The following is a 15,096-nucleotide window of genomic DNA, read 5'->3' on the forward strand; positions in this document are numbered from 1 at the left end:
GTGAGCACAACTTGTATATGTTATGGCCAGATATGATAATACCAAAACAACACAAATTGAAAATAACAATACAAAGTCTATTCTAAAACCACACTTAACCACTTAAAAACCCTCTGGATTTATCAGAATACAAATAAAGGAGAAATGAATGCACTTTATAGAAATGCCTAACAGTATACGAAGCCATCCAATTTGTCCTGAGACAGTATCATTTAACAGTTAATATTACTTCTTTATAATGAATGTAATTTTAATCAGATGATAAAGGTTTCTGTTTAAGAACCACAGAAAGTAGATAATACAAAAACCACTTAATATTTTGCTTCGACTTACAATTTATATTATTTTTGTAGCAACGGATTTACCTTCCTATTGAATGTTGTTATTCAGACTAGCAAATCAGTTTGTTTTCCCTGAGTGTAAACCAATTGAGTAAGTTGGAGAGTGTTCACAGATTAAGAAGAAGAGGGTACCAGGTAGTAATAAACACACATTTGCTGCATAGTACACAGATCATCTGGTACAGAAGACTGGACTCCTCATTCTTTGAGGACATTGAAGAAGTCCCTGCCCTCATGGAATGTATGGTCCAGTTGCAGAGATATTCTCAAAATTCAAAAACTCAGCATTCGGACTGAGTTGTATATAAGGAGCTGCAGACGCCCATGTGCCACAGATTCTCTTACATCGACCACCTAAGAGTAGCGCTGTAACAAGTAACAATCTCTTCTCCTCTCCGCCAACTGCTCGGCAGCCACAGAACAGCAGCTATGTGTGAGTGCATCTCCATCCACTTTGGCCAGGTTGGTGTTCAGACAGGCAATGCCTGCTGGGAGCTCTACTGCCTGGAACATGGCCTTCAGCCCGATGGCCAGATGCCAAGTGACAAGACTACTGGGGGAGGAGATGACTCCTTCGACACCTTCTTCAGTGAGACAGACACTGGCAAGCATGTGCCCAGGGCAGTGTTTGTAGACCTGGAATCCCCACTCATTGATGAGGTGTGCACTGGCACCTACTGCCAGCTCTTCCACCCTGAGCAGCTCATCACAGGCAAAGAGGATGCTGCCAGTAATTGTGCCCGAGGTCACCACACCACTGGCGAGGAGATCACTGACCTCATCTTGGACCAGATTCAGAAACTGGCTGAGCAGTGCACAGGTCTTCAGGGCTTCTTGGTTTTTCACAGCTTTGGTGGGGGAACTGGTTCTGGGTCACCTCATTGCTGATGGAATGTCTCTGTCGATTATGGCAAGAAGTCCAAGCTGGGGTTCTCCATTTACCCAGCCCCACAACTTTGAACAGCTGTAGCTGAGCCCTACAACTCCATCCTCACCACCCACACCACCCTGAAGCACTCTGATTGTGCCTTCGTGGTAGACAATGAGGCCATCAATGACATCTGTCCTAGAAAACTCGACATTGAGTGCCCAGCATATATTAACCTGAATAGGTTGATAGGTCAAATTGTGTCCTCCGTCACTGCTTCCCTGAGGTGTGAAGGAGCCCTGAATGTGGATCCAACAGAGTTCCAGACCAACCTGGTGCCCTATCCCCGCATCCACTTCCCTCTGGCCACATACGCCCCTGTCATCTCTGCTGAGAAAGCCCACCGTGAATAGCTTTCTGTAGCAGAGATCACCAATGCTTGCTTTGAACCAGCCAACCGGAAGGTGAAATGTGACCCTTGCCGTGGTAAATACATGGCCTGCTGCCTGTTGTACCGTGGCGACATGGTTCCCAAAGATGTCAGTGCTGCCAGTGCCACCATCAAAACCAAGCGTACCATCCAGTTTGTGGACTGGTGCCCCACTGGCTTCAAGGTTGGCATTAATTACCAGCCTCCTGCTGTGGTCCCTGGTGGAGACCTGGCCAAAGTAAAGCAAGCTGTGTGCACGCTGAGCAACACCACAACCACCACTGAGGCCTGGACTCACCTAGACCACAATCTGATGTATACCAAGCCTGCCTTTGTTCACTGGTACATGGGTGAGGGCATGGAGGAAGGAGAGCTTTCTGAGGCCCATGAGGCCATGGCTTCCCTTGAGAAGGATTATGAGGAGGTTGGCGTAGATTCTGTGGAAGGAGAGGGAGAGGAAGAAGGAGAGGAATACAAAAGTTAAAATGTCGCAAGGGTGCTGCTTTTACAGCACCTTTGCTTATTCTGTTTTAAAACTTGAAAAGTTGTGGTCTGATCAGTTAATTTATATATAGCAGTGTATACTCTCATATACAATTACTGACCTATGCTTTAAAACATGGCACTTTGTTATAGACCCAAGCTATCCATTTCTCTGATGAGTTTAAATAAAGTATTTCCTGTCTTAAAAAAAATAAAGCAAACTCAGCATTCATAAAACTAAGATCATGACATCTGGTCCCATCACTTCATGGTAAATAGATGGGGAAACAGTGGAAACAGTGACAGACTTTATTTTCTTGGGCTCCAAAATTACTGCAGATGGTGACTGCAGCCATGATTTTAAAAGACACATGCTCCTTGGAAGAAAAGCTATGACCAACCTAGACAGCATATTAAAAAGCAGAGACATTACTTTGCTGACATATGTCCGTCTAGTCAAAGCTATGGTCATGTAGGGATGTGAGAGTTGGACCATAAAGAAAACTGAGTGCAGAAGAATTGATGCTTTTGAACTGTGGTGCCGGAGAAAACTCGTGAGAATCCCTTGGACTGCAAGGAGATCAAACCAGTCCATCCTAGAGGAAATCAGTCCCGAATCTTCACTGGAAGAACTGATGCTGAGGATGAAGCTCCAATACAATACTTTGGCCACCTGATGCAAAGAACTTTTTCATTGGAAAAGACCCTGGTGCTGGGAAAGATTGAAGGCAGGAGGAAAAGGGGATGACAGAGGATGAGATGGTTGGATGGCATCACTGACTCAATGGACATGAGTTTGAGCAAGCTCTGGGAGTTGGTGATGGACAGGGGAGCCTGGCATGCTGCAGTCCATGGGGTTGCAGAATTGGATATGATTGAGTGATTGAACTGAACTGTAGAGACAAAATGTACACATACAAGACACCTTACACTTTTGAGGCAACATATTAATAAAAGCAAAAAAAAAAAAAGATGTAAACTATAATTAAATACAAAAGTTCTAAGAATAAGCAAAGAATAAAATGATTAGAACAAGGATATAACTAGTAAGTGAATATTTTTGAACTGAGTTTAAAAGTGCAAGTGTTAGTCACTCAGTCACATCTGACTCATTGCAACCTCGTGGACTGTAGCCTGCCAGGCTCCTCTGTCCATGGGATTCTCCAGGCAAGAATACTAGAGTGGGTAGCCATTCCTTTCTCCAGGGGATCTTCCTGACCGGGTGATTCAAACCGGGTCTGCCACATTGTAGATTCTTTACCCTCTAAGCCTTTTGAAGATGAAAGCTTATAAAAGATATTTCCCAACACTGCTGCAGCTACTGCTGCTAAGTCGCTTCAGTCGTGTCTGACTCTGTGCGACCCCAGAGACGTCAGCCCACCAGGCTCCCCCGTCCCTGGGATTCTCCAGGCAAGAACATTGGAGTGGGTTGCCATTTCCTTCTCCAATGCGTGAAAGTGAAGTTGCTCAGTCGTGTCCGACTCCTAGCGACCCCATGGACTGCAGCCTACCAGGCTCCTCTGTCCGTGGGATTTGCCTGGCAAGAGTACTGGAGTGGGTTGCCATTGCCTTCTCCTTCCCATCACTAGTCTAGATTAAATAAAGGTTGCTGCTTGATGGCTTTTTTTTCATGTTAAATATGCAAAGAGACATGTATGGTCCTCTATCAGAAAAGTTAAGCAATGAATTCTTTTCCTTTAACAAGAAGACCTTCAGTGGTCCTTTTGGTTTCTCTTTGTGAAATAGAAATTTCAATGCTTTTCCTAGATATTGGAGGCTATCAATGCCACATGTAAATTGCCTTTTATTCCATACACATTTGGATTTATTTAAGCAGAGAAGTGTGGGCATAAAAGTCCTAATTTAATATACATTTTTTAGGATAAATAGCTATTAGTTCTATTATGTTATGCCAAGGTGAAAGTTAGATGACTCATAGCCAATAAGGAAAATATCACTATAAAATCCCATACAGGTAAACTTGAAATATATGTTATAAAAGATTATTTTAGCTCCAGAATAAACTTGAACATACCGTGGTGGCTCTCAATATAGAATGACTTTAACTTCACTTTTGTGCATGAAAGTTCAGAAATTAACTATTTTGCCAGACAACCTGCTTTTTTGCTATGTGCATGTCTCTCAGGCCTGTCATTACCATCTCTCTTTTATTTTCTATTATAAATGCCTTCAAATTCCACCCTCTGTAATCCTGACATGACTCATAATGATCAGATAGCTGTAAAAGAAATCCCAGGGGAACCATTTCTGTCCCTGAACTTCCACTCAGCTCTTTTTTATATCTGTACAAGAGAGCCGAACATGATCTAATTCATTATTACAATTTAGCCTTAAAATAAGGATCCCGCATTGTGGGAATACTCACTTGATTTCACTGGCCACTAATGGAAACTCTCACAAGAGAGCCTCAGAGAAGGGACAGTTCAGTAAGTTGGGCTCCAAATCCTTTAATACACACACATACTTTCTTTCACTTCAGCTCTACTTTGCACCCCCGCCATCATTTTTTTTTAAAGACATATTGGATAGCTGCCCATTCTTTCTTCTGAACAAAATAAAATATTCTGCCACTTTAAAAATATGTTTTAATTAATTTTTATTGGAATATAGTTGCTTTACAATGCTGTGTTAGCTTCTACTGTACAGTGAAGTGAATCAGCTATATGTACATATATATTTCCCCCTCTTTTTAAAGATTTCTTTCCATTTAGGTCATCACAAAGCATGAGTAAAGTCCCCTATGCTATACAGTAGTTTCTTATTAGTTATCTGTTTTATACAGAAAGAGAAAAACAAATATTATATATTAAGACATCTATGTGGAATCTAGAAAAATGATATAGATGATCATATTTAAAAAGGAGAAATAGAGACACAAACATAGAGAACAAATGTGGACACCAAGGAGGGAGATAGGCTGAACTGGGGGATTGGGATTGACATATTAAAACATATATGTTTTAAAACCATTGTTCTAAAAGATGAGATATAATGCCTTAATGCTGTCTTCCACTTTAAAACCACTACCTTTAGAGTCAAGTTCTCAATAGGAAATACGGTCCATCAATGAAGAGAAATACAGTGAAGGAATTAGTTCATCAAATAAAGAGCATTCAAAATAAGTGAAATTAAAGAGCAGTACTTAGTGGGTCAAAATTGTTGATTTCTTATTTCTGATAAGTATGATCAAGGGATTCCACTTAAGTGTTACTCAACATGTCTAAATAAAATTCTTGGCATGAGTTTAAGGTTCTGTAATCTCATAAAATGAGTTTGTACTTTCCAGGATTCTGCCTGTGCACACATAAACCCATAAGAATGAGCTGAGTCCAGGGGTCTCAGAGTTATCTGCCTTAAACGTGTGCCTTGTGTTTCATTTTAGGCTCACTCTGAGTGGATGCTGCCACAGCATCAGTTCTCTTAGGGAACGCAGCCCTTGGAAGTGGCAGGCATAAATTAACGTGAACATACTGACAATGTTCATTCCAGTCACTGTACTGATGTCAGATTCAGCAAAGAACTTTGAAACAAGATCCAGTTTATTCTTATCCAAAATGAGTGTGATATACAATAAAAAAATAACTACTAGGACATTACAGTTTCAAAGTGCTCTTTCATTACCCACTAGCTCAATTGGTCTCTGAATTATCCTCACAAGGTAAATACTATTTCACTCATTTTATATTATATTGAAACTAGGGGAAGCAGGAGGCTAATTTGACAGAAACTCAGATTTTTTTGACTCCAAACTCCCCAAAGGGAACAAACTCACCTCTGGTTTAAAGTTTGACATTTTTTAATTCAAGGGCAGTATCAGAGTTTCGGTATCTTATAAACCTTATAGGCAAAAATTCCATCTCTCTCAATGTATTTCTTCAAAATATTATCTATGCAAGAAAGAGGAAAAGTATTTTGATGTGAAGGTAGAAGAACATCTCAAATATGTTGAGATCCATGAACATTTCCACTAGTTCTTCCTATTATTTATTATAAATGGAGTCATGTGGATATAAATTTACAAGAATAACTCTGAAGGCATCAAAATGCAATACAAAAGACCAGGGGTGCAAATGCTATTGCAGAATTATGGCAATTAAGTCCTTAAAAGCAGTCTTATTTCATTCGTGGAGAGCAACAATTCATTTAAGCTGATTTATGTGGCTGAGGAAGAAAAAGAACTCCATCTCAATTTAAACTCATAATAAATCTTTTGACTACATTGACTCTTATTTTCTAATTAGTCACTAGAAAGTTGAACTCAACTAATCAAGTTACTAATCTATAATAATGGTCAAACTAGATGTGTGTGACATCAAACTCACACACAACACAAAACGAACCTAGAAATTAAAGATCTAGTACTCAGCTTTAGGGGGCTTCCCAGGTGGCGCTAATGGTAAAGAACCTGCCTGCCAATGCAGGAGACATGAGAGATGCAGGTTTTGATCCCTGGATCAGGAAGATTCCCTGGAGGAAGGCATGACAACTCACTCCAGTATTCTTGCCTGGAGAATCTAATGGACAGAGGAGCCTGGAGAGCTACAGTCCATAGGGTCACCCAGAGTTGGACACAACTGAAGTGACTTAGCAGGCAGGCAGGCACTCAACTTTAGAGCTTAGTGAGAAATAAGTTTACTTTATTAATTTAGTTTTTTATGCATTTCAAAACATGGCATAGGTACACAATAGTAGAAAAAATTCAAGCAGCACAAAACAACGCACAGTAAAACCTGAATGTCAGATCACTGGGCTTCCATTCCCAGAGTGAACCACTGTGAAGTGCTTGTTTATCTTCTGGACATGGTCCATGTATGGATAAATGTATATATGCGTATATGTGTATTTCTTTTCCATTTTTACACAAATGATAGCACATTATACCCATTATTCTACACTTTACTTTTCCCCTTGTGGTATGTCTGAAAGGTAAGCCCCTGTCTACACACACGGAGCTAATTCATGCTTCTAAACGGTTGCATAATGCTCTTTGTTACATCTTATGGAGGTACTATCAATGAGATATGCCCTACAGATGGATCTTTAGAATGTTCCCAGCCTTTTGCTATTATTTGAAATTATGCTGTATTCAATGTCCTTTATGTACATATGTAAGTTATATTTGGGAAATAAATTCCTAAGATAAATTTTTAACTCAAAACATGTTATTCAACTGGGAATTTCTAACATTACTATTTTAACTGAAACTACTCAAGAAGGATTTAACATCATTAAGAGAAAAAGAAATGTTAATGATCACAAGAGTGTTAATGATCTTCCAAACACCACACTGAAATGAAGTGAAAGTTTTTCTCAAGGAGTGCTTTGTGTGTGTATTTGTGTGCATGCGTGCACAATGTTAGAAGGTCAGAAAGAAGAAGAAGGGGGTAAATTCTATCACTCAAGGTCTAGTTACTCATTAAGACCTCTGGGAGAAAGGGTATCAAAAACAGTAATCCACAAAGCTTCTCTCTTCCTTAAGGCTTTATCTCTCTCACCACCTCTGCTGCCTGCTGACATGAAGTGGCTGAAATGATATATGCTAGAACATATATAGGTAGATAGATAGATCTTGCCTTTAAACCACACAGTGGCCTGTGAAGAGAAAAACTCCCTCATCCAGACCTGAGACTTCTTATTCCTCAAGGGTACCCCTGGAGTCTTAAGAAAAGATAAGAAGAAATTAGACATATCTGACACTTCTCCATCTTAGGAAGCAATTTTGTAGGCAGAACCAAACTTTCCTATAATATCCTACTGCAATTGTGAAACTCTTTCAGCTTAGCTGAGAATCCCCCAAATTTCAAGGTGCTCAAATAAAGGAAGGGTCTGGGTGAGCATAATGTTTGCATGAGATAAAATGTAAAACCCCATCTATTCTTTCTTTTTGGAAAAAAAATTAAAATTACCCAGCATATTTTTCTAACCAACTGCCAAAAACCTGAAATGGAATTTTTTTTTTTTTTTTTGGTCTTGCTCTTGACTGCTGATGCTGGCTTCCTTCGAGGCAATTCAGGACAGCATCTGGCTTACCTCATGTTCCACTGAAATACAGGTTCTGAAAAGCAGGCTGAAGATGACATTCTGGAAAGAGGAACTGTGTTCTATGTGGAGCGGGAGAAGGACTGGGGAGGTGGGAACAGGGAGCGGTGTTAATGCAAATGTATTCCCTGGGCTTATTTGCTGGCAAACTGAGTCGACACCCAGCCATTTGAATCTGGGCCAGCGAGTTTGGCACATCTTCTGCTGGCAGAGCGCAAGCCCAGCACAGCATCCTGCTGCTGTTGGCATGTGTACAGCTGTCTTTCTTCATCTGACTCTCCACCACCGCGGCTGACTCAACAGGTGTTGCCAGGGACACAGTGTGTTTGGCAGCTGTCAACTTTCAATAATCATCTTTGTAGCATATCCCTTTCTATTCTTCCCACCCCAGTTCTACCCCCTTGCCACCCCACTTCAAAGCTCCCAGCACCACTTGGGTCTTTTCGAAGAGCAGAGTGGGGCAGAGATGCTGAATGAGGCACGTGGTCACCTGGAGGGTAAAATCCTGTCTAGGTTTCCACTGAAGTAGGATAGGATTTTTACAGGTATAGGCCTTTGAGGTGCACTCAATTATCCTTTTTTAATTCCCCACTCTGAGGAAAACTATTAACCCATGTTTTCTTGATCTTTATTTCTTCCATTTTTCTATTAGATTTTTGAGTGCTAGTTCCTCTCCGTATAGCCTGAGAGATCTTAACCATATTCTTTAACTATTCAAGCCTTGGTTCTCTCATCTGAAAAATGGAGATAATAATATGGTTGTCTATACCAGTGAGATAAAGTGGGCAAAATATTTAACACTAAGCGCCAGTATACTTTAATGATTCCCCTCCTCGCCCCCCCCGCCCCCCGCCCACCGCCCCAATGCCCTGGAGTTTCATCCTTAAAAGTCCTAGGCTTTGGGACTTTCCTGGTGGTCCAGTGGATAAGAATCCACCTGCCAGTGCAAGGGACATGGGTCCGATCCCTTGCCCAGGAAGGAGCCGTAGGGCAACTAAGCCCACGCGTCACAAATACTGAGCCCTAGAGCCCGTGTTCTGCAACAAGAGAAGCCAGGATTATGAGAAGCCCGTGCACCACAAGGAAGAGTAGCCCCCACCTGCCACAACTAGAGAAAGCCCACAGGCAGCAACGAAGACCCATGTGGCCAGAAATTAATTAATTAATTGTTTTCAAAATCCCTAGGCTTTAATGATGGCCACTGATTTCCAAAGATGTGACGCCTTGCTCTGTTCTGGGGCTTCTTTTCCGTTCTTATCAAAGTCAGAATCAGAAAACACCCTGGCCGCTGAAAGTCTGGGCTTCCTCAATGGCTCAGTGGGTAAAGAATCTTCCTGCAATGTAGGAGACATAGGAGATGAAGGTTTAATCCCTGGGTCAGGAAGATCCCCTGGAATAGGAAATGGTAACCCACTCCAGTATTCTTGCCTGGGAAATCCCATGGAAAGAGGAGCCTGGAGGGCTACAATCCATGGGGCTGCAAAGAGTCAGACATGACTGAGCAACTAAGCATAGCACATACAGTTATTTATTATAGCCTTATTTATAATTCTAAACATTGGAAATTCCTACATGTTCACCAGTAAGAGATAGATAAATAAATAGATGAAGAAATAATGGCAGAGTAAGTAGTAGGTAAAATTAGATTAAGTAATTAGATTAGTCAATGAATTAATTATGTGTGTGGTCCTTACTACATGTCAGATGATTTCTATATATTAACTCATCTCGACCCTGTAACCACTCAGTGTGGTGGATACCATTATTATCATCATATTTGCTGATGAGGAAACTGAGGCAAGGGAAAGCAGAGCCCCTCATATATATATACATACATATGAACACGGATTTCATAAACAAGGTCAAGTGCAAAAAGCAAGTTGGCAGGATAACACATGAATCAAAGAATTGATGCAAAGTTAAAAAACTCACAAGGGAAACACATATATAGAATATTATACAAACAAGGAATGAGAAAATGCACCCCAGGTTCATGTTGCAGTTGCTTCAAATAGAGGGGAAGGAGGGTGGGACTGAGAAGTGTACAGGGGAGACTCCACTTTTATTTGTAAGGTCCCATTCATTTAATTTTTAAAAGGACATGCTAGATTTTTTGATGATGGCCATTTTGACTGGGGTGAGGTGATACCTCATTGTAGTTTTGATTTACATTTCTCTAATAATTAGTGATGTTGAGCATCTTTTCATGTGTAGGAATAAATCTACCATATGACCTAGCAACCCTGAGATACTGGGCATACACCCTGAGAAAACCATAATTGAAAAAACACATGTGCCCCAATGTTCATAGCCACACTATTTACAATAGCCAGGACATGGATGCAACCTAGATGTCCATTGTCAGATGAATGGATAAAGAAGATGTGGTACATATACACAATGGAATATTACTCAGCCATAAAAAGGAGTACATTGAGTCTATTGTGGTGAGGTAGAAGAACCTAGAGCCTGTTATATAGAGTGAAGTAAGTCAGAAAGAGAAAAACAAATATAGTATATTAACACATATATATGGGATCTAGAAAAATGGCATGGATGAACCTATTTGCAGAGAAGGAACGGAGACCCGGGTGTAGAGATAGACCTCGTGGGGAAAGTGGGACAGATGGACTTGGGAGTGGGTGGGATGAATGGAGGAAGCAGCACCAACATACATACACTGTCAGGTGTAAGCTGGGTGGCTGATGAGAAGCTGTTGTGTAGCGCATGGGGCCGTCTGGTGCTCTGTGATTGATGACCCTGAGGCATAGGATGGGGGGCGGTGAAGGAGGCTAGGGAGAGAAAGGTTGTATGTATAATTATGACTGATTTACGTTGTATGGCAGAAACAAACACAGCATTGTAAAAAAATTTTTTTTAAAGGACTTCCAAGTTTTAAAAAAGTTAGGTCACTCTGTGGAATGCATATAATGTTTTAAAGTATATTTTCTGCTGTATTTTCTGTATATATAAAAGGGCATACATTATTTTGATAGGATTTCACAAACATTATTAAGCAAAAGCATGTGACTAGCATTCAGGTCAAGAAAAGGAGTGTAAAGGCTCAAAGGCAGGCCTGTGGACCCTTCCTCAATCATAACTCCAACCACCATCCCCCACGGAGGGAATCTCCATCTGAGCTCTGAGATGCTCACTGCCTATTTCTCCCCTCCAACTCTCCCATCTGTGTCTGTATCCTAAACATCAGACTCCATTTGTCCTGTTTCCTAACTATAACAAGTGGAATCATGAAACATGTATTTTTTTTCATGGCTATCTCTTATTCAGTGTTGTTCTTTACTCACTGTTGTTGAATAGACTTACTTCCACATTTAGTTATCCTACTCACTCTTGATGGACACTTGGATTGTCTTCTCTATACTTTGCAAGCTCAGAAGAAAAGACAGATGTTTTGTCCAGCAGATACCCAAGAATAGGTATCTTCAGATTTTTCCTTAGCTAATCTTTCACAAAGGATGAGAGTAGCCTTACTTGTTTAACTAAGAAAAGCATTTTCCTTTGGACTTCTTGTCGATTTATGTCCTTGAGTTTCTTCTTCACTTCCCTAAGTCAACAGGTTGCATTTCTTTGCTACTTTATTTGCCTTTACACTGGGAAGTACTATGAGTATTGCTGTCCTGAATGGGATCACTGAAGCCACAATCTAACTCAAACCCTTTGTTTGACATTTGAGGAAAAATGCTTTTGTGCCCTGCAGCTCATTTTTTAAACACATTTTAGTAGCTCTGAGATTTATAGGTGGTAACTTGGTCATTGGCATAGGAGTTTTAAATGTTCTATTGTCTCTGGCAGCTGGTTAATCGTATGTTTAAGAAGAATGCGTTGCCAGCGTTTCTCTGCAGGGAAAATCTATTCTATATGAGACCCATACTGAGAGCCACAAAGATGTTGCCAAACGTCTAAATGAATTTTTCCCTCCTCATTATTAATCGTTATACAGCATTGCTTTAAAAAAAACACCACCCCAGGACCCAGTAGTGAGGAGGATAGAGCCCACGAAACAGCATTATTCTCCCTGCACATACCAGTAATCAGGCCAAGCAGCAAAGGCATTTTTTATTGTAAGGACCTCAGCGATGCTGTAAAAGGCATCTTCCGGCTCTCCAATACTGCCATTAATATGTAAAAGCTTAAGCTTGCTAAAAGGATTATTGTACATCATATCAGATGGTAAACTGGCATTGCAATGATTACATGTATCTTTTTGTCATTTTCTCACAAAATATCTTACTCTTGAACAATATAATTGGCCTCTTACTAATGTTAATGATCAAATTGGCATAAATGTAACACACTATTTTAAACGGAAGGCATGTTTGCAATCTCTAGGGTCTTGAATGTATGCTTTACAGCATGGTCATTATACTCAGTATGTGTGTATGTGTGCATGCATGTACCCATATATAAACATATATACAGTATGTACATTTTATGGTAACAGAAAGCACAGATTTCACAAATGGGTCTTTGAGTGTGATGTCCTTACTTTCATCGTGGCTTCATGCTGCTACTGCTGCTGCTAAGTCACTTCAGTCGTGTCCGACTCTGTGTGACCCCAGAGACGGCAGCCCACCAGGCTCCCCCATCCCTGGGATTCTCCAGGCAAGAACACTGGAGTGGGTTGCCATTTCCTTCTCCAATGCATGAAAGTGAAAAGTGAAAGTGAAGTCACTCAGTCATCTCCAACTCTTAGCGACCCCATGGACTGCAGCCCACCAGGCTCCTCCGTCCATGGGATTTTCGTGGCTTCATAGACCCACATATTCTACATATAGGAGACAGAGTACCATATATCGGGCAGTGGTGTAATGCATATACCACTTCCCAGGAGACAGCACCCCAACCAAGCAAGATGTTATCCCCACAGCCAACACTTTGGCTAAGGCTTCAGTAGGCTGTTCAATCATTTAATCCATGTAATAAAGCACATAGTAATGCTTTGATCATGAGACTATTTTCACAGCCCCCCTTTTTTGCCATAAAATGGGTCCCTTGACCTGAGGCAATTTGTGGGAGATATAATATCGATGGATCAGATGGTAGTATTAGTGGAGCTGCTGTAAGCATGCAAGGCAAACTAGTCACGATGAACTGCTACCTCCTCCCAGGTGTAAGGGGTTTAGATGTAGTTGACCTACCACTATGTGGCTGGCTGGCTTCCCTGAGGAATGGTGGCGAGCAGAGGGCTCACTGTCCATCTCTACTGTGGGCAGGAGCTGGTTCAGACTCACCTAGAGGGATCCATGGTATTGTGTCCCACAGCCCCAATCCCTTCTACTATGAGCACTGTATTTATTAGTCATTAGGTGACGCTAGTGGTAAAGAATCCACCTGCCAGTGCACAAGAGGTAAGAGACGCAGATTCGATCTCTGGGTCCGGAAGATCCCCCAGAGTAGGAAATGGCAACAAACGCCAGTATTCTTGCCTAGAGAATTCCATGGACAGAGGAGCCTGGTGGGCTCTGGTCCACAGGGTCGCAAAGAGTCTGATACGACTGAAGTGGCTTAACACACACGCACTCAAGCAAGCATCAGGATGGCTAAGGAGAGAGTCTGGCCGACATCCACAACATGGGTCAAACGCTTCACTTGGTTAAGAGCCTCTTCTAGAGATAATTCACATGAGACTCGAAGGCACACATAATTTGTGTGCCTCCCACGGGGTCTCCACATACTCCTTCCCCAGACTCTTGTCACCAGTCTTCCAGTTCTGTTCCTTCTAGATTCCCTTGTTAACCAGTCAAGATATTTACCATTGATCAGGAGTCCATGTACATTCCATGTATATCCATCAAGCCACTTCTCCCTCCACACACAGTAGACAATTCATGTGTAATTAGAAGGCCATAACAAATACTCCTCCTCCTTTACCACTCTTTCCATTTCTGCTGGTCTAGGTGGCTTGCCTAGTGGAGTGATTCAGACTCTCATCTCTACAGGACCTGAATCCCTGGTGACCATGCCCTTCTCAGGTCATGGCTACCATACTTATTCATTTATTGTTAAAATTGGACATGAAAGAACCAAGAGGCATGCCAGTGGGTCTACTGAACACAAACCATATTCTTCCCTGCTCCCATTGTGTAGCAGCATCCCTCCTGCTCCTGGCAATTTACCATCTCATGGCTCTCTACAAGTCAGATCTCTCCTGGTACCACTCTGACTTTGCCATTGATTGTGGTAATTGCACCTACCTTGCTTCTGATGTTTAAAGACCAATGACTACAATCCCCTTTGTTCTCAGAGAGCCCAATTCTGTAGCAGCATCTCCACCACCATTCCTGACCTGAGCTGAGGAAGAAGAAAGCTACCAATGAGCTTCTCAATGATGCTGGTGGCCCTTACCTTCCTGAAGAAGGTAAATCCTTGGCTAGTAAGAGTTTTTAGACTTATATAATGTATTCATTTTAGCATGCCCACATTTTGTGCCTTTTGATCCTTTCCTGTACTACCTACCATGGTAGTTATGCTCCTTTCTCTACACTTAATGTGGCCATCAATTTTTCTAAGCTTCTAGGAGCATTCCTAGCACTGTATTAACACAATCTCTGGGATCTTTCATAGTCTATTAAATCTCGTTTCCTAAACTCTTCCTTATTCAATTTTATGTTCTACCCTCTTTATTCAGTACCAGTCCTAAGCATACGCTCCTGGCCACAGCTCCTTCTGTATTTAGTCTCCTCTCCTTCCTCAGCCTAGCACATTCCTCACTAGGCTTTGCTGAGATTTGATCTTTGTTAACAGCCTGGTTATTTGGAGAGGAGATGGAATACAGAGAGAGAAGCATGAGGGAGAGAGCATGGTCTTTTAAAGCACTTGCATTATTTGAGTCTTCTGAATGCTCTTCAAGGGGTCCCTTATATCCTGACAAGGAGAAGGGCTCCCTTCTGCAG

At 41.5% G+C, this 15,096-nt stretch overlaps 1 pseudogene; it reads left to right on the plus strand.

The window, feature by feature from the left end:
- The first annotated feature begins 738 nt into the window (after positions 1–738).
- On the plus strand, positions 739–2,123 carry LOC109564394 (tubulin alpha-1A chain-like; annotated as a pseudogene).
- Positions 2,124–15,096: the final 12,973 nt, after the last annotated feature.

This window comes from Bos indicus, chromosome 10 (genome assembly GCF_029378745.1).
Source record: "Bos indicus isolate NIAB-ARS_2022 breed Sahiwal x Tharparkar chromosome 10, NIAB-ARS_B.indTharparkar_mat_pri_1.0, whole genome shotgun sequence".
NCBI lineage: Eukaryota > Metazoa > Chordata > Mammalia > Artiodactyla > Bovidae > Bos > Bos indicus.